At 45.8% G+C, this 27,955-nt stretch overlaps 1 protein-coding gene across 38 annotated transcripts in view; it reads left to right on the top strand.

The window, feature by feature from the left end:
- Nucleotides 1-27,955, top strand: part of FAM49B (family with sequence similarity 49 member B) — a 175,573-nt gene that overhangs the window by 25,204 nt on the left and 122,414 nt on the right. For 31 of the 38 annotated variants that reach the window (XM_025393604.1, XM_025393563.1, XM_025393609.1 and 28 more), the window contains exon 2: nucleotides 19,588-19,640. The exons of the other annotated variants lie outside the window; for them this stretch is intronic. The gene's annotated coding sequence lies outside the window, so the exon portion shown is untranslated. The remainder of the gene's footprint in view (nucleotides 1-19,587; nucleotides 19,641-27,955) is intronic. 38 annotated transcript variants of the gene reach the window in all.

Raw genomic sequence — 27,955 nt, 5'->3', positions numbered from 1 at the left:
TGAGACAGGGTCTTACTCTGTTGCCCAGGCTGGAGTGCAGTAGTGCAATCTCAGCTCAGTGCAGCCTCCGCCTCCCAGGTTCAAGCGATTCTCCTACCTTAGCCTCCCAAGTAGCTGGGACTAAAGGTGTGTGCCACCACACCCAGCTAATTTTTGTAGTTTTTGGTAGAGACAAGGTTTCACCATGTTGGCTAGGTTGGTCTCAAACTCCTGGCCTCAAGTGATCTGCCCACCTCGGCCTCCCAAAGTGCTGGGATTACAGGCATGAGCCACTGTGCTCGGCCAGAAATTTATTTCTTACAGTTCTGGAGGCTGAGAAGTCCCAGGTGGAGGGGCTGTGTCTGGTGAGTCTTTTTGCTGGTGGGGATTCTCTGCAGAGTCCTGAGGATAAATTAAAAAAATTAGCCATTACACCTGGCTGATTTCCTTTTTATTTTTTTTAGAGACAGGGTCTCACTATGTTGCCCAGGCTTGTCATGAACTCATAGCCTCAAGCAGTCCTCCCACCTCAGCCTCCCAAGGTGCTAGGATTACAGTTGTGAGCCACTGTGCCCAGCCAAGACATGGTTTAAAGGTACAACAAGGCCAGGCATGGTGTCTCACACCTGTAATCCTAGCACTTTGGGGGGCCAAGGCGGGCAGATCACTTGAGATCAGGAGTTCAAGACCAGCCTGGCCAACATGGCGAAACCCCATCTCTACTAAAAATATAAAAAATTAGGCAGGTGCAGTGGTGGCCGCCTGTAATCCCAGCTACTCGGGAGGCTGAGGCAGGAGAATCGCTTGAGCCCCTATTTCTACTAAAAGTACAAAAACTTAGCCAGGTGCAGTGGCAGGCACCTGTAATCCCAGCTACTCGGGAGGCTGAGACAGGAGGATCGCTTGAGCCTGGGAGGTCGAGGCTGCAGGGAGCCATGATCCTGCCACTACACTCTAGCCTGACAGAGTGTAACCCTGTCTTGGGGAATTAAAAAAAAAAAAAAATATATATATATATATATACACACACACACACACACAAACACACACACACGCATGCACGCATGGACACACACACACATACACTGTATTGTTCTTTACCTATTCATTTGCTCAGCAGCATGAAATGTTATACATATTATGTATATACCCGTCATTTACTGAACACCTATTATGTGTTATAGATAAAACATACTTTATCTAGATATATAGAGCATGCATATACATGTATGTGTTATGACTACATAAAACAAGCATTTATCGAATGCCAACTATATGCTACAAATAAGTTTGTATGTATAAAACATGCATATACAGTATATACATATATGTATATTCATGTGTTTATGGAGCACCTACTTGGTGCCCACACCGTGCTGGGCACCAGGGAGAGCACAGCCTAGTGGAAGAGATGGAGAAGAAAACTGTGCCTTCGTAGATGGGGAAGTACCCTAAAACTGAGGACGACTTGGAGAGGTGGCCCTCTTACTGCCTCGGAAAGTCAACGATATGAAATAAGAAAGGGCATCAGGCCTGCGAGGTCCTGAACACGTCCTGAGGCTGGGGTGGGAGTGAGTTCTGGTTGCGCTGCTCTGCTGCCTTGATGAGGACCCTCTCTGGTCATGCACCTGCTACCTACACCGCGGTCCCTGCAGAGGGAACGACTCAGAGTGCCCCTTATGTGCTGATTTAGGTGCTTGCCAAAATCAGAGATTGTCTGAGGAGTAACTTAATTTGAGTTCCTTCAAAACAATCAGTGAGATAGAAACTTGAGAAGAGCCTCGGTAGGCTTTGGGAAGTAGAGACCGCCTTTCACTGCTCAGTGGGCAGCTGCTATCTGTGCTGCTGGTGTTGGCAATGTTTACGGGTAGGAGAGAGGGTGAGAGACCACAGGAGGTCTAAGGCCTGCAAGGCTCCAGTCGTCCTGCCAGTAAACAGAGACCCCATTTTCCAGAGACGCACTGAGAGGTGGTGCAAAGAGCAGAAAACACATATGCTTCTCTGTGGCTTCCAGTCTTAAGTGAGTGTGTGATGAGTGTTATGATAATGAAAAGTGAAAATGAAGATGCTGTTATTAATACATGTTATGGGGAAAAGACAGAACCTGGTGTTTGTCCTGGCAGGTCAGCCTCCTAGCTGTGTGATGCTGGGCTGTGATTTCACTTCTTGAAATTTCAGTTTCCACTTCTGTAAAATGGGCAGGTTGTACTAGAAGATCTCCAGAGTCTATTTTGAAACGAACTCTCCCAACGTTGCAATGATAAGTGCTCTCAGTTCATGTGCAGTGTTGAGAGAAGTTTTCTTCGTAGACTTTTTCTCTGGGCTCTTGCTGAAATGTACACATCTGGCTGTTTTTCAATTAAATCGAGGAAAAAAACCCCCATCCACCATACTTTACGTAACAAAGACATATTGAACTCTGCCTGTTTCTGTCCCAGTGTGGGTGTTAGACAGCTTGCGGGGTTATGGGCCTTGGTAATCAGGGAGGGGAAGAAGCTGTGTTTATGAGGTCCTTTCAATATTTATCCAACGCCCACAGGGAGCGGAGGCTTTGACCTCAGTGGACTGGATGTGGGTTAGAGAACATGAGGGGTTACCCTCATCCTCAGAGAGCTTATGGTATAAAGTGGGCTTGCTAAGACTCCTAAACATTTGGAAACACTGTTCCTGTCAGGTGACGCATGCAAATGCCTGGAGATGGGAAGGATCTCAGCATAGTCAAAGAACATTCACAGGTCCACGTGGCTGAATTAGAGGGTTCCTGAGTGTAAGATTCCCCCCCGGGCCTGAAAACTTAAGGAGATGAATAACTCCTTCCTTCTCAGGCCCAGTCCCTGGGTGCAAGGCCACTTGGGTCAGCAGCGTGCCTCAGCAAGATAGCAGAATCAGAAACAGAGCCAGCCGGAAGACACCTACCCTGGCCGGAAGACAGGTACCCCTGAAGATCAAGAAAGAGGCCATCCGGGTACAACGTAGCAGTTACTTCCGACTAGGAGACTTCCTGTTACAGGAGACTATGAAACCTTTGCTCCGTCCTCACTTGGGGCCGACGCCATTTTAGGCTTCAGCCCGCCTGCACCCAGGCGCTGATTAAAACAGCATGTTGCACCACACTGCCTCATGTTGTCTATTGGTGCACTCTTGGGGTTCCAACCGATACAAACACCTTACATCGAAGACATCAGGGTCAGGTGATGGTGGCTTTGTAAGCTGTGTTAAAGGGACTTGCGTCCCAATCTGTAGGCCGTGGGAGCCAGTGGAGGATTTGTGTACTAGAAACGGTGGGGCTGGGCACGATGGCTCACGCCTGTAATCCCAGCACTTTGGGAAGCCGAGGCAGGCGGATCACTTGAGGCCAGAAGTTCCAGACCAGCCTGGCCAACATGGTGAAACCCCATCCCTACTCAAAATACAAAAATTAGCTGGGCGAGGTGGCGCCTGCCTGCGGAATCCCAGCTAGTCAGGAGGCTGAGGCAGGAGAATCGCTTGAACCTAGGAGGTGGAGGTTGCAGTGAGCCAAGATCGTGCCACTGCACTCCAGCCTGGGCGACAGAGCAAGACTCAGTCTCATAAAAAAGAAAAGAGCCGGGCGCGGTGACTCACGCCTATAATCCCAGCGGGCGGATCATGAGGTCAGGAGATTGAAACCATCCTGGCTAACACGGTGAAACCCTGTCTCTACTAAAAATACAAAAAAAAAAAAAAAAAAAAAAAAAAAAATCATCCAGGCATGGTGGCGGACGCCTGTAGTCCCAGCTACTAGGGAGGCCTGCGGCAGGAGAATGGCGTGAACCCAGGAGGCGGAGCTTGCAGTGAGCGGAGATTGCACCATTGAACTTCAGCGTAGGCGACAGAGCGAGACTCCATCTCAAAAAAAAAAAAAAAGAAAAGGTGGGAGGTGGCAGATGAGAGACTGGAGTCTGGGGCCCACAATGAGAGAGGAATGTTGTGTTTGCACCAATGGAGGGCTTGGGGGACCTAGCCCAGCCTCCCAGGTGCCATCAGTAAGCCACAGTCAGACCTGAAATGGTAGCCAGCGTAGGAAGTGGGGCCTAGGAGCAACCAGCAGCCTGTCATTAACCCACAGAGCATTGTGTCAGTCAGCGCTGTGTTGCAAGTGACAGTAACCAAACTCAAGCTAGCTGAAATCTAGAAAAGATCATTTATTGTGTCAAGTCACTACCCGGTTGGGCATGGCTGATCCAGGGACCCCAACTGTGTGGGCCAGGTTTGGCCTCCTGTGTCCTGGCTGTGGTTTTCTTTCTTGTTTCTCAAGCTGTCTCTCCTTTCAAGATGGCAAGAGGCCATCAGCTTGGATTCAGGTTTCTATCCACTCATGTTTGCAACCCTGTAGGGTAGGGGGAAGGTACCCCTTTCCTAGTGGCTTCAGCCAAGGTATGAGAGAAGTCTCTTATTGTCCATTTAGGGGCACATGGCTGCGTTTGAGCTGTCTATTGGTTCTGGAGGTTCCATGCTTTGACTGTCCTCCTCTAGGTAATGTGCCACCCCTGGAGCATGAGGGGAGGGTTAGGGGATACCCTAGAGGAAAGCAGTGCCATTACCAGAAGGGGCTTGGAGGCTGGCATGCAGTGCTGGGTTTGCTTTTGCCTGGTGTCTTTGTCCATTTTCTGTTGCTTACAACAGAATACCTGAAACTGAGTAACTTATAAAGAAAAGGAAACTATTTCTTACAGTTCTGGAGGCTGAGATGTCCATTGTTGAGGGGTTGCATCTGGTGAGGGCCTTCTTGCTGGTGGGGACTCTGCAAATTCCCGAGGCTGTGCAGAGCATCCCATGGTAAGGGGCTGAGAGAGCTCATGTGCTAGCTCAGGTCTCTCTTCCTCTTATAAAGCCACCAGTCCCACTCCCAAGATAACCCATTAATCCATTGACCTATTAATCCATGAATGGATGAATCCATTCACGAGGGCAGAGCCCTCATGATCTAGCCACAATCTCTTAAGGTCCCACCTCTGAACACTGCCAGATTGGGGATTAAGTTTCTTTCTTTTCTTTTTCTTTTTTTCTTTCTTTTTTTTTTTCTTGTTGAGACAGAGTCTCTCACTCTGTCGCCCAGGCTGGAGTGCAGTGGCGCAATCTTGGCTCCCTGCAAGCTCTGCCTCCTGGGTTCACGCCATTCTCCTGCCTCAGCCTCCCAGGTAGCTGGGACTACAGGCGCCCGCCACCATGCCCAGCTAATTTTTTTGTATTTTTAGTAGAGACAGGGTTTCACCATGTTAGCCGGGATGGTCTCGATCTCCTGACCTCATGATCCACCCGCCTCAGCCTCCCAAAGTGCTGGGATTATAGCCTGCGTGGCGGGGATTGAGTTTCAACATGAGTTTTGAGGGGGACCAGTGTTGAAACTGTAGCACCTGGCTAGGGAGACTTCCGCAGTGGTGACCTGAACTGGGAGAGTGAGTGGCCTAGAGGAGGAGGTGTGGGCAGTTCTGGGGCCTCTCCTCGGGGCCACTCAACTACCACTTGAATCAGTTTCCCTTCTCTCTCCACCCCTCCTGCTTCCCCTCTCTCTTCCCTTAGCAATCATTTATTGAAACCTTGTCCCTCTTCTGAATCCCCCAGAATTTTGTTTGCATCTTCCTGCCCCTTACCGGTGCCCAGGGGTGATGGCCAGAATATTTAACCTTGGGCACAGATTGCAGTACTTTCTGGAAGCCTCTACTGGTGCCCCAACACTAATTCTTTCCTTGCTGCATCCTAGGGGAGGGCCGGGAGTGCTGGGGGAGGGGCACTTACAGTGAAGGCTCCTGGGGCAGCAGCTACTTCCCCGCCTGTGTGGAAGGACTCACTATTTTAACAGCTGGGCAGCCATGCCAGTGAGAAGTGGCTGGTTTGAAAGCATTCAGGGCGGGGCTGGGGTAGACTGTTCTTCCCTTCCATCCTTCCCCTACCCCTACTAACCCTCAGGGGCTTTTCAGTGGGCCTTTTGCAGAGTGAATGTTGCATTGATTTGTTGTGGAGGGCGACTGCTCTGGGCTGGTGTGGTTGTTCAGGACCTGCTGCCCGGTACCCCGAGGTCCCGCCGGACCACCTGTGCCACACTCACTCTATTTGCTCTGAAGCATTTTTTTTTTTGGTTTTGTTTTTTCTGAGAGCAATCAGGTTTATAGGCTTTGGAAAGTGTGCAAATATTTGATTTTAATTAAGGAAGTCTGGAATGGGGAATAGAAAAAGGTTACTTCTCGTTTACTATTTCTGGGGGGTGGGGGAGGATGTGGTACCTCCAGCCACATGGTGGGTCACCATTGTCTCCAGGGTGGACCAGGCACCCAAGAGGAATGGCAAGCGAGAGGCAGTGGGTCACCGGCTCAGGGAGCCCGGGGGATTTTAAGAGGGTGAATAAGGCAAGAGGGTGAGCAGTGTGGAGCTTTCTCCGGCCAGGACGGAGCATAGAGAGGTCATGAGAAAGACCTGCCTCCTGGATAGTGGCACCTACTGCCTGTTAGTACTTGCTGCCAGCCGCTGTGGTGCCCATCCCATCCGCTGGATGATCTCACCTAATCCTCACCACAACCCTTAGTGGTAAATATTATCAGTCCCACTTTACAGCAGAGGAAACTGAGCCCAGAGAGGTTAAGAAACTTGTCCCAGATCACCCAGCTACTGAGTGGCAACCCTGGTGTGTCAGGCTTCAAAGCTGTGCTAAGAACCACCACTCTGGAGTGCTTGGAGGGCATTCCTAGAGGACCCAGGACTATTTTGAGGAGGGCAGGTGGGGTGCCATGAATTAAAGCCCTAGCGTGTGCAATGAATGAAGTGTTATCCTGACTGGTGGAGCCTGCCTGTTTTCTGTAAGAGGGAGGAAAAAAGGTGTTGGGGGAGGGCAGGGCAGTGGCCGCATCCTGGGGTACAGGGAGGAGAATGAGCCCTGGAGCCCAGTGTTCCCATGCCAGCCCTGCCCCCAGCATCATGTGGCCTTGGGTGACTCATCCCATCTCTCTGAGCCGGCTTCCTTCCCAGTGAGATGGGGGTAGCAACCACAGTAACAGCAGTGACTGTGGGCTTCCTAAGTGCCAGGTGCATGGATTAGGCCTCCTGCACTTGGATGCTCAGTGGATGGGGAAGAGGGCCTCCCTGCCAGCCCTGATGGGGAGACACTGGATGGGGAGGTCCTGGGCAACTGGAAAGTGCTCAGCCATCTGCAAGGAGAGGGAAGCAGCTCGTGTCCCAGGTCTGGCTTCAGGCCCCTGCAGCCCTCTGACTGTTGTCCCTGCAGCCAGAGAGAGGCAGGGGACTTTTAAGGATAGGACTTCTTGCCACAGCCCTAAATAGTGCTTCTCTCTGCTGGTGGGCGGTGCTCCCCGCCTTGGCGGCTCAGCAGGATCACCTCCTCAGGCATTCAGAGGAAAAATACAGAGGCCCCAGCTGTGCAGCACCATCACCTGGGAGCTGTCTGTAAACCCTGATCTCCGATTCTGGGGAACAATATTTTAAAAAGCTCCCCGGTGATTCCAGTCAGAGGCTGGCTTCTCCTAGGACCTGCTGCGGGTTCCTGCCAATTGGATGTATTCATTAGGGCCTGGGAGGGGCCCCAGAGAAAATCGGCTGTATGGGGCAGCGCTTCGGCCTCTTGTGCCCAGTCCCGCACCCCGCGGGAGAGAGGGCTGCGTCCTCTGCAGGCCTCGGCGGAGCCCGGCGATGCGCAGGACATGCTCCCGGGCGGTCCCAGTGTCGCCGCATCCCCGCGTCCCTAGCTTCCCCGCATCCCTGTGGCTGGTGCAGAGCGCACGTGAGCGCTGCCTCCTCCCTGCTCTGGGACTGGCCTGGATCCCTCCCTCCCTGCCCTGGATCCCTTCCTGCCGGTGGGGCTGTGTGCAGCCACGCTCAGGGTGACCTGGCACAGTAACTTCCACCCAGTGCCTGCTGCCCAATGGTGTCTTCTTATTTAAAAATTGTTTTTGTTGTTAATTTAGCAGGGTATTATTTATTTATTTATATATTTTTTTAACAGAGACAGGATCTTGCTGTGTTGCCCAGGCTGGTCTTGAGCTCCTGGGCTCAAACGATCCTCTGTCTTCTGCCTCCCAAAATGCTGGGATTACAGGCATGAGCCACTTCCAAAGGTATTTTTTTTTTTAACAGCTCCACTAAGGTATAATTGGTATACGAAAAAAATTGCACATATTTAATGTATACATTTTGGAGAGTTGGACATGCATGTTTGTACCTAGACTGTGTTGACTGCGGTACTTTCTGAAGTGGCTTGGTGACAGCCAGCTGAAGGCCTGGGGACAGAAATTAAGATGTGGTGAGCCCAGCTGGACAGCCATGACGATTTAGAATGAGAATTTAAAACAGGCAAGGGTTTTAGAGATCTGCTGGAAATGATGTTCATGCATTTGCTTTTTTGGTTCAGAATCAGATTTTTCTCACATTTGTTACATGTATTTGGTTTGGTTGCTTCTAGAGAAATACTATTTCTTGACATTCTGCTATTGGCCAGTCACTTCACTTTCCATACATTGTTGCAAAGTAAGTTTGTGAGGATTACAGATGAAGAAACAAGATTCCTTAAGAAGTGCTGTGTGGGTAAATGAGTCAGGATTTGGATCAAGGTCTGTCTGGCTTTAAAGTTCATCCCTGTGTGCAATGATGGCACACTAATTCCATAAATGGAAAACCAGAATGGAATTGTCCAACAGAGTAGCCACTAGCCACGTGGGGCTATTTATGTTTCGGTTAATTAAAATTAAATCAAATAAAAAATTCAGTTCCTCAGTTGCAGTAGCCAGAGTTCAAGTGCTCAGTAACCACATGTGGCCTGAGCTAAGGTATTGGACAATGCAGATAGAAATCATCTTCATCGAGGCAGAAGGTTCTATTGGACAGGGCTGAGCTGAAGGGACCACATGGCACAGATAGGGCTCTGGGGCCTGGGCTGGGTGTTGGAGGATGGTTAGAGAAGGGGAAAGTGTGACCAGGCTGTCTGATTCTGTTAATGTCACTACCAGTGGCCAGCCATCTTGGTTGAGGGGTTTCCTAGGACTTGGGACTTGCATTGCTAAAGCTGGGAAAATTCCCTGGCCAATGGGGACAAGTTGGTCACGCTCTTCACTACACACAGTATCTATGTGGATGTCATTACTGCACTCAGTACCAGGACACAAAAAGGAATGCCCACTCGAGCTACTCTCAGTCCAGTGGGGAAGCTAGGTGAATATATGATGGCGTCCTTCACCTATGGCGTGAGGAGTGCTCTGAGAGAAGGGGACAGGGGTTGGGTGGACCAGCAGGGTCACCCATCTGGACAGCCGGCTCCCTGAACTGAGACGCAAAGCCCGGGAAGCAGTTCACCAGGTGAAGGGCTTTGGAAATGGGGGGAGGCTAAGTCAGGAAGCTTAGTCCTGGTCCTGCTCTGCTGTGATCCTACTCTCAGGCCCCAGGCATGTTCTTTTCTTGCAGACTTTAGATTCCCTCACCTACAGAATCAGGGAGTTGGACCAGATACCCAGAAATAGTATTCTCTATCTCTGCAAATGTCAATTTCCAAGTAAATAGTGACATACCTTTAAAAGTGATACATCCTTACACTGAGGAAGTATTTGATAATTAGTTCTCCATTGTTTCAGAAACATCATTTTTATCTTGCTCATCTATTAGTGAGCTCCTCTCCATGTCTCCACTTAAAAAAAAAGGTGGGGCTGGGGCCAGGCACAGTGGCTCACACCTGTAATCCCAGTGCTTTGGGCGGCTGAGGTTGGCAGATCTTTTGAGTCCAGGAGTTCAATACCAGCCTGGCCAACATGGTGAAACCCCATCTTTACCAACCAGCCAACAAAAAAACAAAAATTAGCAGGGCATGGTGGCATGTGCCTATAGTTCCAGCCATTCTGAAGGCTGAGGTGGGAGGATGGCTTGAGCCCAGGAGGTGGAGGTTGCAGCGAGCTGAGACTGCACCACTGCACTCCAGCCTGAGCGACAGAGCCAGACGCTGTCTTGAAAAAAAAGGTGGGGGGCGGGGAGCTAACTCTACCTCTCAGTTTAACTGAGATAGTATTGGGATCTGGTTTTTCAGTACACAATAGTTCGTTTCCTTCCTCCCCTATCTCCTTCCCATCTTCATATTATGTTGTTTTGTTGTTTGTCTTGTGAGTGTGTGTGTGTGTTTGAGATAGTGTCTCACTCTGTTACACAGGCTGGAGTGCAGTTGTGCCACCTCTGCTCACTGCAACCTCCACCCCTCAGGTTCAAGAGATCCTCCCACCTCAGCCTCCTGAGTAGCTGGAACAACAGGTGTGCACCACCACGACCAGCTAATTTTTGTGTATTTTTGGTGGAGATGGGATTTCACTATGTTGCCCAGGCTGGTCTTGAACTCCTGAGCTCAACTAATCCGTTTGCCATGGCCTCCCAAAGTGCAGGGATTACAGGTGTGAGCCACTGTGCCTGACCTCACATTAGGTTTTTTTTTTTTTTTTTTGAGGCAAGAGTCTCCCTCTGTGGCCCAGGCTGGAGTGCAGTGGCGCAATCTTGGCTTACTGCCTTACAACCTCTGCCTCCCAGGTTCAAGCGATTCTCCTGCCTCAGCCTCCCGAGTACCTGGGATTACAGGCGTGAGCCCCCGCTCCCAGCGCATATCGTTTATTAAAGCAATAGTGTGCTGAACTGGGCTTCTTGAAAAACAAGACTACATATTAAAGTACACAGTAATAATTAATGTTATTGGTTTAAACAGATGATTGACTTAAAGCATCAAAAAACTTCTTTTGAACATTTTATCAACATGTTAAGCACCATACTATGTAGTTGTCCTCCCCCACCCCAAAAATCAGATTTCTTGAAGGCAGATTTATCTCTTGGACATAGACGTGCAAGTACTTCGATGTTTTTTTTTGTTTTGTTTTTTGTTTTTGAGATGTTGTCTTGCCCTGTCGCCCGGGCTGGAGTGCAGTGGTGCAGTCTTGGCTCACTGCAACCTCCTTCCCTGGCCCATTGAAAACAATTTTAACTATGTAAGCAATAGATCATGATACTGTGGAAAAATGAAGATGTGTGTCTTAAGCTGTGATCAGCCTATGCCAGGAGAATGGTAGGCAAAATGTAGAAACTGTGTTTTTATTTTTAACATGCATCAGAATTTGTTCTGAAAAATGGTTCATGTTTCCAGGAGAGAATGAGTTTAAAGGGAAATGATAGTTTTATTTTATTTTATTTTATTTTATTTTATCTTTTGAGACAGAGTCTTGCTCTTATCACCCAGGTTGGAGTGCAATGGCATGATCTTGGCTCACTGCAACCTCCGCATCTTGGCTTCAAGCAATTCTCCTGCCTCAACCTCCCGAATAGCTGGGATTACAGGCGCCTGCCACCATGCCAGGCCAATTTTTTTTTTTGTATTATTAGTAGAGACTGGGTTTCACCATGTTGGCCAGGCTGGTTTCAAACTCGTGACTTCAGGTGATCTGCCTGCCTTGGCCTCCCAAAGTGCTGGGATTACAGGCTTGTACCACCATGGCCAGCTGGGAAATGATAATTAATAGACCCTTCTGCTGTTTATTATCTTTGAAAGAGAATGGCCCAGTATCATAGCAGTATCTCCCCAGATCTTGGGCTCCAGTTCTGGGCGAAAGGTGTACTCTGGGTGCTGTTCTCACTTATCCTTCCAAAAGAAGTTTCCAGCTAATAGTGGTTCAACCTAAAAGGTTATTGTCTCAGAGAAGACAGTTTGTGAATAAAAGAAGCTCTAGTAGGCTTTATTCCTTATGTTAGCATAGCAAAATGTTTGACATTAATCTCTGCTACTATTGACAGAAAAGCCAAGCCAGAGAATGTTTATCAGCTTGTGGTGGAACCAAGAATCAGTTGTTATTTCCAAAGCACCCCAAAACGTGTATGGGATTTGCATCTTGGTAGTAAACATGCATTGAAAATCAGAAGTACTTTGTGTTTTCCTGGTATTAGGATGGTAAAACATTGATATTTATTTATTTATTTATTTATTTATTTATTTATTTTGAGACAGAGTCTCGCTCTGTCACCTAGGCTGGAGTGCAGTGGCACGATCTCCGCTCGCTGCAGCCTCTGCCTCCCGGGTTCAAGTGATTCTGCTGCCTCAGCCTCCTGAGTAGCTGGGATTACAGGCGCACACCCAGCTAATTTTTTTTGGTATTTTTAGTTTGAGATGTGGTTTCACTATGTTGGCCAGGTTTGGTCTCGAACTCCTAGCCTCAAGTGGTCTGCCTGCCTCGGCCTCCCGAAGTGCTTGGATTACAGATGTGAGCCACTGCACCCGGCCAACATTGATATATTTTTAAAAAGGTGTGTGTGTGCGCGCGCGTGTGTGTGTGTGCACGCACTTAGCTGATTAGCACTAGTTATGAATAGGAAATTCAACACCTGTGAATGTGTTTCAAAGGACACCCCCTAACCCCAATGTATTAGCATCTTTTCTGAACTGCATACTTGGGAAATAATAATAATAACACACATTGACAGAGCAGTAAAGAACCTGGCTAATATAAAAGGACATGTTCTGAATGGATCGAGGGGTACTTTAGAAAACTCTAGCACAGGGGAGGATTCCTCCAAATGCATTCATTTTCGAGGTGCATCTTTTGTTCTGTATGATCCTGGAACATGCCTGGGGAGATGGTGCCCACAGTGCGAGGCTCGGGTCTCTAGGGATTCTCTCTAAATCTGTTACTGTGGAGGTTTCAGACTTTGCGGTTTTTCCAACAAGTTCAAATCAACCAAGACAAATTGGAATCACTTTTGAAGCCTGCCCCACAGCCATCTCATGGTAGTCATTTAGTGCTTGACTGACCGAATATTAAATGAAAACATAAGAAAGTTTTATTATTCAGGTAATCTGATTGTCTAGCTATATAACATGCTATAGACAATTCGATTAAGAGGATCAAAACTACAATTAGACTGGGCATGTTGGCCCACTGTGGCTTTGGGAAGCCTAGATGGGAGGATTGTTAAGGCCAGGAGTTCAAGATTGACCTGGGCACAATGCAAGACCTCGTCTCTACATAAAATAAAAAAAATTAGGCATGGTGGCACACGCCTGTACGACTGAGTAGTACCCCAGCTACTTGGGAGCTTAAGGCAGAAGGATTGGTTGAGCCCCGGGCCACAGTGAGATATGATGGTGCCACTGCACTCCAGCCTAGGTGACAGAGCAAGATTCTATTAAAAATAAATATATCAATAAAATTAATACTTCTACTACTGCTAATACAAGATGTCCACCCTCAAGGTGCTTATGATCTCATTGAAAGAGTGAGGACAAATATTAGGTGATAATACCAAATGGTATAGGATGGAGTTGGCCCGTGTGTGATCATTTTGTACCTTATTATTGACATTTACATACAGAGATGTGCACATCATTATTATTTTTGGCTGGGTGTCGAGTCCAGTTGATTTAAAACATGAAATGGCAGACTTTGGGAACTGGATGGCCTTAGGAAGTGAAGCATAGCAGAGTTCATGTATGAGCCATACAGCGGTCTACTGTGAATGAGTGTGAATCTTGAGCTGAACATGGCCCAACTTCCCACATACCTGTTAGATGCCTTCTCTGTCTGGACAATACAAGAAAAGATGACTGGACTAGAGCAGTTTGTGCCAGCAAGGCAAGACATTTGGAAATGGCCTTAATAAAACCTCTTTGTTCTGGCCGGGCACAGTGGTTCACACCTGTAATCCTAGCACTTTGGGAGGCCAAGGCGGGTGGATCACTTGAGGTCAGGTGTTCCAGACCAGCCTGGCCAACATGGTGAAACCCCATCTCCACTAAAAATACAAAAATTAGCTGCGCATGGTGGCACATGCCTGTAATCCCAGCTACTTGGGAGGCTGAGGCAGGAGGATCACTTGGACCCGGGAGGTGGAGCTTGCAGTGAGCAGAGATCACACCACTGCACTCCAGCCTGGGCGACAGAGCCAGACTCTGTCTCAAAAAAACAAAAAACAAAAAACATACACACACAAACTGTTTGTCTGATTCAGAAATTCTATTTCTTTTTTTCAAACAAATGTTTGGCTTCTCAGAACTGAGGGGTAATGTAAACATTAAGAATCACCTTCCAAATTCACACTCAGAGAGGCAGCTGTAGGGAGAAGTTGGAAGGAAAAACCACTTATAACTAATTGCAGTATTAGCCTCTCCAGGTAACTATGGGAACAGCTGAGCAGGGCCCCCTTGAATGGGGAGATAAGTTTACCTGTGTAATGACTGCATTTAGTTTTTTCCCAGGAAATTATAAAAAAGAATTGCTTTGCTTAAAGGTCTGTTTTCATAAGTTTGTTAAACATTGCCCTAATTTTTTATGTTAATGCTAACTGGTCCTAATAATGTGAAATACATTTCAGTCTAGTTTAGAAAAACGGTCATGAATTCTGAATTAAAATAATTCCGAATATCCATTATTATAAATAAATATAAATATTATTATTATTATTATAAATAGCGAATGTTTATTGCATATTTATTCCCCCACTGTACTGGGGGAAAGTTTTATTAAATAAAGCGATAAATGGTTGTTAGAAATATTACAGAGCTCTTGTAATTGAACAGGATTCTAGGTATAAGTTTATAATTTTATTAACAGGGATAGAATGAATCATGGTAAAGGAAAAAACAAGTGATAAACAAGCCAATAAAATAACAAGGTGAATCCACTGAGGGGAGGGAGTAATTATTTAAATTATTATTTTTTGTTTAATTAACATTTATTGTCTTCTGGGTAACAGGCACTGTTAGGGACTTTTACATCTGCTATTTTATTTAATTACAAGAGTTCTTCATTTCCAGATAAGATTTCCCATGGGTTTCCTTTGACTAATGAGTTATCTTAGCCTGGTGCTTCTCAGTCCCAGCTGCACATGAATAGCACCTGGGGAGCTTTGGCGCAATATGGCACTGGGGTGTATCCCCAGAGAGTCTGTTTAATTATGCAGGGTGGGGACCCTGCTGCAGTATTTTTAAACTCTGGCCAAACCCGAGATGTCATTTCACCTGCAGGAAAAATACAGCAGTAAGCAACTGCTGCAAACTTCGGCAGTAGAGCATGCTATGCCAGGTGGAATAAGCAAAACACCTGTTTTCCTTCGTTTCCTATTAAGTGGGATGTGGAAAATGTCAGAATAATTATGGAATGAAGCAGGCTAGAAAATGTAGCTTTAAAAGTCTCAAGCTCAGAATTTCCAGGTGCTCTTAATTTGTAGCCTAGGTTTTGCTCTGTGGCGTTTATCAGAAACATTGTGCCAGTGACTTGCATAATAAAAGTTTTTGTCTTTTTTATTTTTTAAGATAAAAGGAAACTATTTAACAATGTTTTTATACTAAAGGTAATGTGTTTTAATGAAATACATACATATGTCCAGAGTACAGAACTGTGGATAAAAAAGTTTAGGAGGACACAGAATTGTAAGGATTTCTTTCTTTTGGTGGAGGGATTATGAGTAGACGTGTCTTCCTTAAAAATCATCTGTTCCGGGTGTGGTGGCTTACGCCTGTAATCCCAGCACTTTGGGAGGCCGAGGTGGGAGGATCGCTTGAGGTTACGAGTTTGAGACCAGCCTGGCCAATATGATGAAACCCTGTCTCTACTAAAAACACAAAAATTAGCCGGGCATGCTGGCAGGTGCCTGTAGTCCCAGCTACTCGGGAGGCTGAGACAGAAGAATCTCTCGAACTCGGGAAGCAGAGGTTGCAGTGAGCTGAGATCGCACCACTGCACTCCAGCCTGGGTGACAGAGCGAGATTCTGTCTCAAAAAAAAAAAAAAAAAAAAATTAGCTGGGTATGGTGGCGCGTGCCTGTGGTCACAGCTGCTTGGGGGACTGAGGCAGGAGGAGCACTTTGAGCCCGGGAGGTTGAGGCTACAGTAAGCCGTGTTTGAGCCACTGTACTCCAGCCTGGGCAACAAAGTGAGACCCTGTTTCAAGTTTAGTAAAGTAAGACCCTGTTTCAAGTTCTAGTAAAGTTGTTTAATAGCAAAACATTTTTAAATAGCAAAACATTTTTAAAAACCAGGAAGGAACTAAGTGGTTTGGGAGGCTCAATTGTTTAAAAAATTGTTATAGCCTTAGATCACATAATAGAGAATTAACTTTAAAAATGATCCATAATCAAAAATATACCCAATCCCTAAAGCAATTCCTGGTCACCTTTGTAAATAGATTTGCTTCAGTGGGAGCTTTTAGTGCTGCCTAGAGCATCCCAGGAGTCATGAAAGTGTGGTGACATTGGTCAGAGAAAGGAAAGCTTCCATTCGATTTGCCAACATTAAGAGTTTTCCTCTTAAAATAAGCAACGTTTCTGGTAGGGGTGATAGATAGCCTTCCATTTTAAGCGATGTTTTGCTCCTTTAAAAAACTTTATATCACATTTTCTGAGAGACCTTGGGCAAGTCATATCATTCTTTTGGGCCTGAGGTTCTTTGCTGATAAAATGAGGGAATTAGACTAACATAGCTGTCGGTGTTCAGGTTGGGATTCACAGGGCAGCGTCTCCTAGAGCATGCTGGGGGAGGAGTGTTGGGTTGGCTTGATTCTGGGTCTCCTGCTTTGGCCTCAGACAAGCTGCCCTGTGGGTGGGCTCCGGGCAGGGCTCATTTGCAGGGAGGGGAATCAGTTTGGTTCCACCTGCATTTGGGGGATCTGCTAAACATCAGGCATAGTACCAGGTGGGGGGGACACTAGGATGACCAAAACCTAGCATGAGCCCCCAGGGAGCTTAAAGCTTAAAGTCTCTTGGAGGAGATGGATAAAGACACAGAGAAATCTAGCATTTCTCAGCTAGGTCAGGGACTGGGTGGGAGAAAGGAGGGAGTTTGTTAGAAGGCTAGTTGGGTATAGGAGCCCTGGGTGTTTTTAAATTTTTATTTTTATAGAGACAGTTCCTCACTATGTTGCCCAGGCTGGATTTGAACTCCAAGGCTCAAGTGATCCTCCTTTCTCAGCCTCTAGACTAGCTAGGACTATAGGTGAGTATTTTTTAAAGAACTAAATGACAAATAGAGGACAGCTCCCTTCCCTGAGTCACTGTCTGGTCACTGCTGAGAGGAGAAGAAAGAGGAAGGAGCAGGAGTCCACGGGAGGTGGTTGGGACTCCCCTTGTCCTCTGGAGCCGACTTCAGCATGCTAGTGAAAAGGCTATTAGGGAAAGAGAGGACCTGGGCTCTCAGAAGATGAGAGTATAGACTCTGCCTTGAGGACAGGGAGGGACCTTAGGGGGGCACCTAGCCCAGGCGGGTTACCCTGGCAAGCCCACCCCTGCATACCCAGGCCCGTCCCTCTTCCACCTCCTATGCTTAACTGAATGGACCAGCAGTCTAACCTGCTGGCCTTTGCATGTGTTGAGAGCTCTGCTTGGATCCCTTCCTGCCTCTGGCCAATTCTAACTTAACTTTTACTGCTCAGCTTCAATGTCACCTCCTTGGGGAAGCCTTTCTTCGATTATCCATCATTTTCCATCCCCTGCTGAGTTAATTAAATACCCTTTTCAGGGATTGCCTCATCCCCTTTCCTTCAGAGCATTCATCTGCCTGTAATTGCTCCCTTAATCTTGGAGAGTTCCTGGGTGGCTGGGACGGTTTAATTCATGGAATTATTTCCATGGCCACAGTGCTTGGCACACAATAGGTGCTCAGTAGCTGTTGAGTGAATGAGTGTCCTCACTTTATAACAGAAGTTAAGTGACTCGCCCAAGTTAGACACTCCGAAAGACTGAGAAGGAATGAGACCCATGGTATGAGTCTGAAGAGGAGGCGAGATCTGGTTTCTAGAGCTGTAGTCAAGGCTTTCTGTCCATAGCTTGGAAATGAAAAGAAGCCACGCTTGTTTAGAGGCCCACGTTACTTCTGTTAGAGCCACACTGTATGCCTTGGGTGTGCTGGGTGTGTGTCTGAGAGATGTGGGTTGTGTGTGGGGTGTGTGCATGGGATGTGTGTATGGTGTATGTGTGGTATGTATACATGGAATGAATGTGTGGTATGTGTGGAGTCTGTGTGTGTACATTTGAGGACATAGTTTGTGAGTATGCAGTATGCTTAGATGGTTCTTTTTTTTGTTTTGTTTAGAGACAGGGTTGCTCTGTCACCCAGGCTGGAGCACAGTGCACATCATGGCTCACTGCAGCCTCGACCTCCTGGGTTCAGACGATCCTCCTGTCTCAGCCTGCCAAGTAGCTGGGACTACAGGCATGTGCCACCATGCCCAGCTAATTTTTAAATTGTTTGTAGAGATGAGAGCTCCCTAAATTACTGGGCTCAAGTGATCCTCCCACCTCAGCCTCCTAAAATGTTGAGATTACGGGCGAGCCACCATGCCTGGCCTAGATGGTTCTTAAATCCTCTCCTTGGCCACTGAGCAGTTCTATGATTATTATTTAAAAGGGAATGTTAAACCACACTCATGCCATAACAAGGAGAACAACAGAAAGAAAACCTACACTGGCAAACAAAAAGAGAGTTGCAAAAGCAGCCGAAGTGGCTGAAATTATCAGCAGATAGGGTTCTCTCTGGACAATTAGACATGGCCCCTAAACCTTTTGTGAATAAAACAAGGCCGATTAAGTGGCTTCCGGTAGTTTCAGCACCCAATGAAAAGCAAAGAGAAAACACTAAGACAGCTAAAGATTTAATCAGAATAAAGGCTAGAGAAAAAGTCATCCTGTTTCTCTTCCATTCAATAGTAAGAGTGTCTAGACAGTACAGACTTTGCTCTGATCTTCACACTAACTGCTGGCAAATGCATTAAAAAGGGATGTTAACTATGGTTTTATGAAAATTCTCTTTAATTCATCAGCTTTTGTTGCTGTAGGAGATTTTGGAGGGTGACAAGGCGGGCGTAATGTACCTGTTTGTGTTTCTTTCTCCGCAAAGTAGAAACCTGAAACAGGAAGTGATTCAAGGGACAGAATGACTAAGACCATTTCAGACTCAAGTTGAACTGAGCATTTTGCTGGGACCAAGACTTGCTGCTGCAGCCAAAGGTCCCAATATCCTTTATACTGAATCTCCATGGATAGCCCTGGCCCCACCATATGCGCTCCTAAGGACAACACAGTCCAGCCAAACTGTCCTTCAGTCATAGGAGTTTGGTTTAGGTCTTTGTTCTTTACTTGCTATGCAACCTTCAGCAAATTATTCCACTTCTCTGAATCTCTATTTATTTGTAATACACCAGACTATTTTGAGCATTAAATGAGAAAACTGTTTGCAAAACAATTCAGTGATATCATGGACTGTACACATGCGATCTGGGGCCGGGTGCGGTGGCTCATGCCTGTAATTCAGCACTTTGAGAGGCCGACACTGGTGGATCACTTGAGGTCAGGAATTCGAGACCAGCCTGGCCAACATGATGAAATCCCACCTCTACTAAAAAAAATTAGCCCGTCGTGCTCGCTTGAACCTGGGAGGCGGAGGTTGCAGTGAGCCAAGATCGTGCCACTGCACTCCAGCCTGGGCGACAGAGCAAGACTATGTCTTCAAAAAACAAATAAACAATCAAACAATTTGGAGTTGTGCCTCTACTTTGGGAAAAAAACAATAGCTAGGATTTACTGGGGGCTTTCTGTGTACTGAGGACTGTTGCAACTTGCTTAATTCTGGCTATAACTCTTTTACAGGAGAAGAAACTGAGGCCTGGAATTTGATTAACTCGTTCAAGATTACCCAGTTGGTAAGTAACAGAGCTGGAATTTGACCATGGCCATCTGGCTCCAGAGCCAGCACTCTTAACCACACTTCCTATGAGGAAAAGTTAAAGTGGATGGGAATGGCTACAAGATGGATTTCAGTTCCGTAGAAATAAGAACCTCCTACCTCTGTTGAAATCAGAATACACATACGTCCCTTCATTCATTCTATGAATATTCATTCACTCCATGAACCTACGAGGTTTTTAGGTCACATTATTAGTTTAAATAAGAACTATAGGCTGGGCGCAGTGTCTCACACCTGTAATCCTAATGCTTTGGGAGGCTAAGGTGGGTAGATCCCTTGAGGTCAGGAGTTCAAGACCAGCCTGGCCAACATGGTGAAACCTTGTCTCTACTAAAAATATAAAATTTAGCCAGGCATGCTCACTTGAACTCAGGAGGTGGAGGCTGCAGTGAGCTGAGATTGTGCCACTGCACTCCAGCCTGGATGACAGAGCAAGACTGTCTTTAAAAAAAAAAAAAAAAAGAAATAAGAACAAAATTTTGGAGGGAAGGAGACATTTCCAGCATACCGTCATGAGTAATGACAATAATAGCTAGTACTTTTTGAATATTTACTATACGCAGACCCTGTGCTAAGAGCTTTTTAACTTGTTTAAGCTTCACAGCAGCTCCCACAAAGTTGCAGTTCAAAGAAGACAAGTAACTTGCCCAGGGTCGCTCTGTTGGTAAGGGATAGAGTTTGTATTCACATTCAAGCAGTCTGGATTGAAAGTCAGTGCTCTTGCTGGGCGCGGTGGCTCACGCCTGTAATCCCAGCACTTTGGGAGGCCAAGTGGGGCAGATCACAAGGTCAGGAGATCCAGACCATCCTGGCTAACACAGTGAAACCCCCGTCTCTATTAAAAATACGAAAAATTAGTCAGGCATGGTGGCAGGTGCCTGTAGTCCCAGCTGCTCGGGAGGCTGAGGCAGGAGAATGGCGTGAGCCCAGGAGGCGGAGCTTGGAGTAAGCTGAGATCACGTCACTGCACTCCAGCCTGGGCAATAGAGCGAGACTCCGTCTCAAAAAAAAAAAAAAAAAAAGAAAGAAAGTCAGTGCTCTTAACCAATGTGGTCTTGTCAACTGTCAACCCTATAAGGCCCTTCACGGAAAACCATTGACTCTTGGCGCCTGGGTGCCCTCTGTCTGTGACAGTGCACTTCCCTTTTCTGCTTCTTTTCTCCCCCAGTTTCCTAGACTCCCTGCTACCCTCATTGGTGAGGCTTAACCATAGGATAGGGACCTGTGGCAAAATACAGCCATCTCTACTTAGGCATGCTTTTAACTTTTATTTTAATCGGACTATCTTACGTGCTGTAAAATGCACAAATCTTAATCTTAATCATACAGCTTGGTGAAATTTTAGTATGTTACACCAATCTAACCATCACCCAAATCAGCATATACAATATTTCTAGAAAGTTCCCTCATGACCCTTTGCACTTAGTATTACGCCAGAGATAAGCACTATTCTGACGTCTGTCATCATAGATTCATGCTTCTACCTTAGCCATATACAAATATACTTGCTCAACAAAAACAAAAGGATAAAAACACCACTTTAAATAGTGTGGGTGATCCTATCATTCCACCCAATGAGCGTCTCTCTTGGAGTGGGTGTGAATGGCAGACATGGATCTGCTGTTCCGTCTGTTGGTCTTTGTTCTCATGGCTTTTTAGGATGTGAGCATCTTGTGCCACCAAGTATATTTCTCATATTTGTGGATTTTAATTATCACACAACATGGCCCTTAAATCTAAGCCAGTTATTACATATGGTGCTCAACCCTAAGAAACCAATCCAGTGCTAAAGCAAAGACTGGCTGTGTTGGACTTCATGAAAGATGGTTTGTTTGTCTCTAACCTGAGACCTTATTGTGGGATTTTTCAAGGGGAATTTTGGCTTCTTTCAATTTTCATGCTGGCTTTAGAAGCTAACCCTTGAGTAGATACAATTTTAATGGGGGCAGAACTCAAGTGTGAATAAGTGGTTATATTAAATTTAGTGACCTGGAATACTTCTGGCAACGTGGTGGACTAAGCTGACTTGTGTGAGTCCTTCCTGCTGTGAGTACAGAATTGATGGAAATATAAGAATTTTATCTAGGGGAGCGCTGAAGAAAGGGAAACCTGCAAATGTCACAAATGAGGATAGGCTGGCCGCGGTGGCTCATGCCTGTAATCCCAGCACTTTGGGAGGCGGAGGCGGGCAGATCACTTGAGGTCAAGAGTTCCAGACCAGCCTGGCCAACACAGTGAAACCTTGTTCTACTAAAAATACAAAAATTAGCCGGGTGTGGTGGCACGTGCCTGTAATCCCAGCTACTCAGGAGGCTGAGGCAGGAGAATTGCCTGAACCTGGGACGGGAAAGTTGCAGTGAGCAGAGATCACACCAGTGCACTCCAGCCTGGACGACAGAGCAAGACTCCACCTCAAAAAAAAAAAAAAAAAAAAAAGGGTGGATACGTTTAAGCTAAATGGTGGCATGTGAGCTGAAGCCATGACTACTCCTGGGGCTTTTGCACAGAAGCTACAGAGCCTGGGGGCTCAAGGTGGAACTGAGTGCTCTGGAGCCTTGAAGGTCTGACTTTTTCATGAAAAGGGGCTAGAAAAACTTCGATACTTGGAGAAATAGAGAGGAAGCTTGCCTTGACTGGAAAAAAGTTACCAGCAAGAACTTAAACGCATGGGATTATACCATATGTGGTTGTGGAATCTGTATTTTTATTACTTATGAAGTATGAGAGCCTTCAACCTGAAAAATTAACATAAAACTGGTCTAGTACCATGGAAACCTCTACTGCAAACACAAAGTCATTCCATAGGCATATTTTAACAACCCATACCTAACAGCACTCCCACAGCGAGAATGACCTCTGAGGACGAGTTCACAATGAAAAACTATAAACTATTCGGGAAACCATTCCAAGCTGGAAATAATACAGTCATTTAAAAGAAACTATAAAAATGGTATATTTAAAATTATTAAGATGTCTTAGTTTGGGTTCACAAGAAAAAAGAAATAAAATGATTAAGAACTAAAGATAAGGCCGGGCGCGGTGGCTCAAGCCTGTAATCCCAGCACTTTGGGAGGCCGAGACGGGCGGATCACGAGGTCAGGAGATCGAGACCATCCTGGTGAACACGGTGAAACCCCGTCTCTACTAAAAATACAAAAAACTAGCCGGGCGAGGTGGCGGGCGCCTGTGGTCCCAGCTACTCGGGAGGCTGAGGCAGGAGAATGGCGTAAACCCGGGAGGCGGAGCTTGCAGTGAGCTGAGATCCGGCCACTGCACTCCAGCCCGGGCTACAGAGCAAGACTCCGTCTCAAAAAAAAAAAAAAAAAAAAAACAAAAAAAAAATACAAAAAAAAAAAGAACTAAAGATAATATAAAAAATGTAAAGAAAGATGGAAAAAGAATAGGTTGACTTGAAGAGCAGCTGAATTAAAAGGAAAAATAATCATTAAAATTGAAATCCAACAAAAGAGTTAAATGACAGATTAGGCATAGCTAAAGAGAGAATTAATGAGATGGAAGACAATGACAGTTAAAATTTGTTAAGTGCATAGTAAATGCCATTGTTCTGTGTACTTTATTTGCATTAACTCATTTACTCCTTAGAACAAAATTATGAGGAGGCATTATTATGATCATCTGAATTTCATAGACAAAGAAACTAAATAGCAGTTTAAGCCACTAGCTCATGGTCACATAGCTGGTAAGTGATGGATCTGGGATTTGACTCCAGGCTATCTCGGGTAGCCTTGAGTCTGTGTTTGCAAGTATTATACTATGGGAAATCATCAAGAGTAGACACTAAGTGATAAAGAGATGGGTATATGAAATAATGGTGAAGAAGTATCAATGGCACTACTTACGTCTACATAGAGGGACTAAGGGAGAGGCAGTATTAGAAGACATAAAGATTAGATGTCCTTTCAGACATCTTCCAATCCTTAGGTTCCAAGAATTTGAGACCAGGTCACCATCAAGGGCAAAATATTCAAAGGAGGGTGGTACACCCTCTACAGGTGGCACCTGTAGTCCCAGCTACCTGGGAGGCTGAGGTGGGAGGATTGCTTGATCCCAGGTGGCAATGAGCCAGTGCCATTTGGCACTGTCTACCATTTTAAGTGCACATACCCTGTGACCCTGCAATTCTGCTTCAGGGATTTTGTCTTATAAATTCTATCTTTCCTATAGTTATATATGTGTGTGAAGATGCATGTAATATATATTCATTGCAGTATTGCTAGTAATAGACTGTGGAAACAACTTAATGTATATCAATAAGGAATTGATTTAGGCCGGTCGCAGTGGCTCATGCCTGTAATCCCAGCACTTTGGGAGGCCGAGGTAGGCAGATGACTTGAGGTCAGGAGTTTGCGACTAGCCTGATCAACATGGTAGAAACTCTGTCTCTACCAAAAAATACAAAAATTAGCTGGGTGTTGTGGCCCACAGCTGTAATCCCAGTTGCTCGGGAGGTTGAGGCAGGAGAATAGCTTGAACCCGGGAGGCGGAGGCTGCAGTGAGCCGAGATTGCACCACTGCACCACTGCACTCCAGCCTGGGTGACAAGAGCAAGACTCTGTCTCAAAAAATGAACAAACAAACAAAACCCCAAAAAACAAAAAATAAGGAATTGATTGAATGTGTATTCTTAAAGTAGATTGCCCCGCCACTGTTTAAAATAGTAGGTCATATCTGCTAAGAAGGAATGATTTTTAGGATATATTCTTAAGTTTAAGAATAAAGCAATTTGCAAGAAAGTATATGTGGTATGCTGCCAGATGTAGGAAAACAAGAAGAGGGTATAAGTGTTTATACACACCCACCCACACACATACTCATACTTGATTACGCCTAGGCGATTGCTGGAAGGACACACACACACAGTATCTGGGGGAATTCTGTATACCTCTTGAAAAAGCTTAGGGGATTGTGGGTCTTGGGTGGGTGGAAGATATCCTGCCATATGCCCTTTTATGTTTCTTTGAATGTTTATAGAGGAGATTTAGCAGATCTCCTAGGTGTGGTTACATATCTCCCACGGGAAACCAACATTTATTGAGCATTTGACAAGCACCAGACCATTACCTGTGTTATCTGTTCACAGGTAAGACAGGTCACACAGGTAAGGATGTGTGGATGTGTCCTCACACATCCCTAACACTGGAGTTCTCTCTATTGCCTGCTGATACCTGGACAACAGAGCTGCACAGTAAATGTGTGATAAATGGTAATCTCATTTTCTTTTTCTTTTTCTTTATTTCTTTGGAGACAGGCTCTTGCTTGATCACCCAGGCTGAAGTGCAGTGGCACGATCATGGCTCACTGCAACCTCGACCTCCCAGACTCAGCCTCCTGAGTAGCTGGGACTACAGGCATGTGTCACCACACCTGGCTAATTTTTTTCATTTTGTAGAGACAGGGGTCTCCCTGTCTTGCCCAGGCTGGTCTTGAACTCCTGGGCTCAAGTGATCCTCCTGACTTGGTCTCGCGAAGTGCTGGGATTATAGGTGTGGGCCACTGTGCTTGGCCTGATAATCCCATTTTCAAGAAAATGGGTGGTACCTTCGTTGTGCAAAGTCCTGTGGCATGCAGGTAGAGGAAGGGAAATTCCGTGACAGCCTGCAAGGTGTTTTGGAAACAGGGGTAACCCAGCTGCTTCATAGAAATCTGAGTTATCTGGGAGGCATCTCAAACCTTTTGTCTCTCCTGACTCTAGTCCCTGGCACCTCTCTTGAGACCACATGGAAGTATTCAGTCAGTACTCATTTTTCCAACTGTAAGATTCTTTGTTCTGGAAAGCTGTAGCTTGTGTTTCTGGACCATATGAATTGCTGATGTGTTTAGAAACAACAAAGGCAAGGAGAATTTGTCCTGCGATGTCCTCCTTTTTCGAATTATTTTATCTTTACAACTTTCCCGTTGAGTATGCATCATCAAAGGTCTAAGAGACACCAACTTCTGTTCACTTAAAAAGAGTGACCTTTAGGGGCCTTTCTTCTCAAAATAGATGTTCCCAGAGGTGCTTTTTATTGTTGTTATTGTTGTTTTCTGCAATCAACCACATTTCTAACCCATCAGGAAATGTTTTATAGAACCAGAGGCTTTCTCTCTTCCCCTTCCCTTGATCATCTGGAAATAAATTCAGTTAAGTAGGTTATTCATCTTGAAAGGGCTGTTTTGATGCTGTTGTGATGTGATCAACACACAAATGGACAAGAAATCCAAATGGTCAAGAAAACTGGAAGGAAAATTTAAGCGTATGGAATCAAAATCACAAAAACTGACCTGGGTAGTATTTAAGAGCGTAACGTATCTGCACAATTCAGATGAAACACTTGCAAGTGAGAGTTATTTGACCTTAGCACTTTGCTGGTCTCTTGAGGCAGTATTTTGTAGGCTCAGAGAGAGCTGTTAAGAGCTTTAAGTATCGTTGTCCTTATGTGCAATGTGGGATGTAATGGTTTTAGTTTACTGTAAGATGAATGTGAATCAAGGGTGTTATCTGACTCCTCCAAATAGTAATTCCATCTTCACTGCCTGAATAGAGATAGGGAATAGGTTTAATTGCCATTGCTGTGTGAGGCCTTCCTGGACCCAGGTGCTTTGCTGTGCTCATATTGCACTGTGTAACATTTAATTAAAGCAGTTATCTTATTGGCTTTAAATAATTGTAGTTGTTTGTAGCTATCTCCACATCAGCCTGTGAGTGCCTAGAAGGATGGTATGGATCGCCTTGCTTCATCTGTGTATAGTCAGCATGCAGCATACACCACAGCACTTCGGATTTCATTAGTCAGGATTCTGTCGACCTTGACACAGAATCTCACCTCGAACTGGCTTCCACAGAAAGGGGATTTGTTGGTTTATGTAATTGAAGAATCTAGGAATGAAACATAAGGCATGGAGGATCCAAGGCTTAAAGGGTTGCCAAGGCTTGCACAGTTTTTCACCATCTTCAACGCTGCCTCCCTTTTCTTTTGGATTGTGCTACAAAATGGTTGTCAGCGATTCTAGCAGGAGGTAAAAAAGGCCACTGTTCCGGTAGTTTAACAAAAGTCTTAGAACCGAGTCCAACTGTCTCTCTGATTGGTCTTTTCTGGGTAACATGCACCGCCGTGAACCAATCGCTATGGCTGGCAAATGCGGTGCTCTGATTGGCCATCTTGGATCAAATGCCCTCCCTCTGAGGGAGATTGGATGCAGCCTGCACCTGCTCAGGTACAGAGACTGAGAATGAGGGAAAGACTGCAGGTCCCCAGGGAAATGCGGGTACCATTTGTGAATGGTGGGTAAGCAAGAGCCAAGGATGTCCAATATAGTAGGTGTTTAATCAGTGTTTACTCAGTGAATGAATTAACAGATGAATGAGCAAACAGGAGCGTGCTGCTGATTCTGTGAGCTGGTTATGCAATACCCCGAGTGGGGTTTTAACAGATGGAGCCTTTGCAGAGAGGAGGGATAGAAGAGGGCTCTGAAATAAAGTCATTTAAGGATACCATTAAATTAGCTGAAATATTTAACAAGAAATAGGAGACAGGGGAGACATGTGATAGCTGTTTTCAAACGTAAAGGGCATTCATAGGGAAGGGACATTTTCTGGGTCCCTACTTTATGCCATAGATGCTGGGCTAGACACTTTAATTGACATCACCGCACTTTTATTTTTATTTTATTTTATGTTATTTTATTTTTTTGAGACAAGGCCTTGCTCTGTGGCCCAGGCTGGAGTGCAGTGGTACCATCCTAGCTCACTGCAGCCTCAACCTCCCAGGCTCAAACAATCCTTCCGCCTCCCTCCTGAGTAGCTGGGACTACAGGCACACATCACACCCAGCTAATTTTTTTCTTTTTCTTTCCTTCTTTCTTTTTTTCTTTTTTTAAGCAGGGTCTCACTCTGTTGCCCAGGCTGGAGTGCGGTAGTGCAATCACGGCTCACTGCAGCCTTGACTTCCCAGGCTCAGGTGGTCTACCTCAGCTTCCCCGAGTAGCTGTGACCACAGGCAAGCACCACCATGCGTGGCTAATTTTTTGTAGGTTTAGAGAAGGGGGTTTCCCATGTTGCTCAGGCTGGTCTCTAACTGTTGGGTTCAAGCCATTCTCCTGCCTCAGCCTCCCAAAGTGCTGAGATTACAGGCACGAGCCACTGCACCTGGCCACAATTAAAAAATGTGTATTTAATCTTGATAATTGTGTTTGTTAAAGAAACTAGCTCAGAGAATTTAGAAACTTGCCTGAGGTTGTAGGCCTGGGCTCTGACAAGGCCAGAAATCAGTT

Source organism: Theropithecus gelada, chromosome 8 (genome assembly GCF_003255815.1).
Source record: "Theropithecus gelada isolate Dixy chromosome 8, Tgel_1.0, whole genome shotgun sequence".
Lineage (NCBI taxonomy): Eukaryota > Metazoa > Chordata > Mammalia > Primates > Cercopithecidae > Theropithecus > Theropithecus gelada.
The sequence above is the reverse complement of the archived record's forward strand: the minus strand, read 5'-3'. Positions and strand labels throughout refer to the sequence as shown.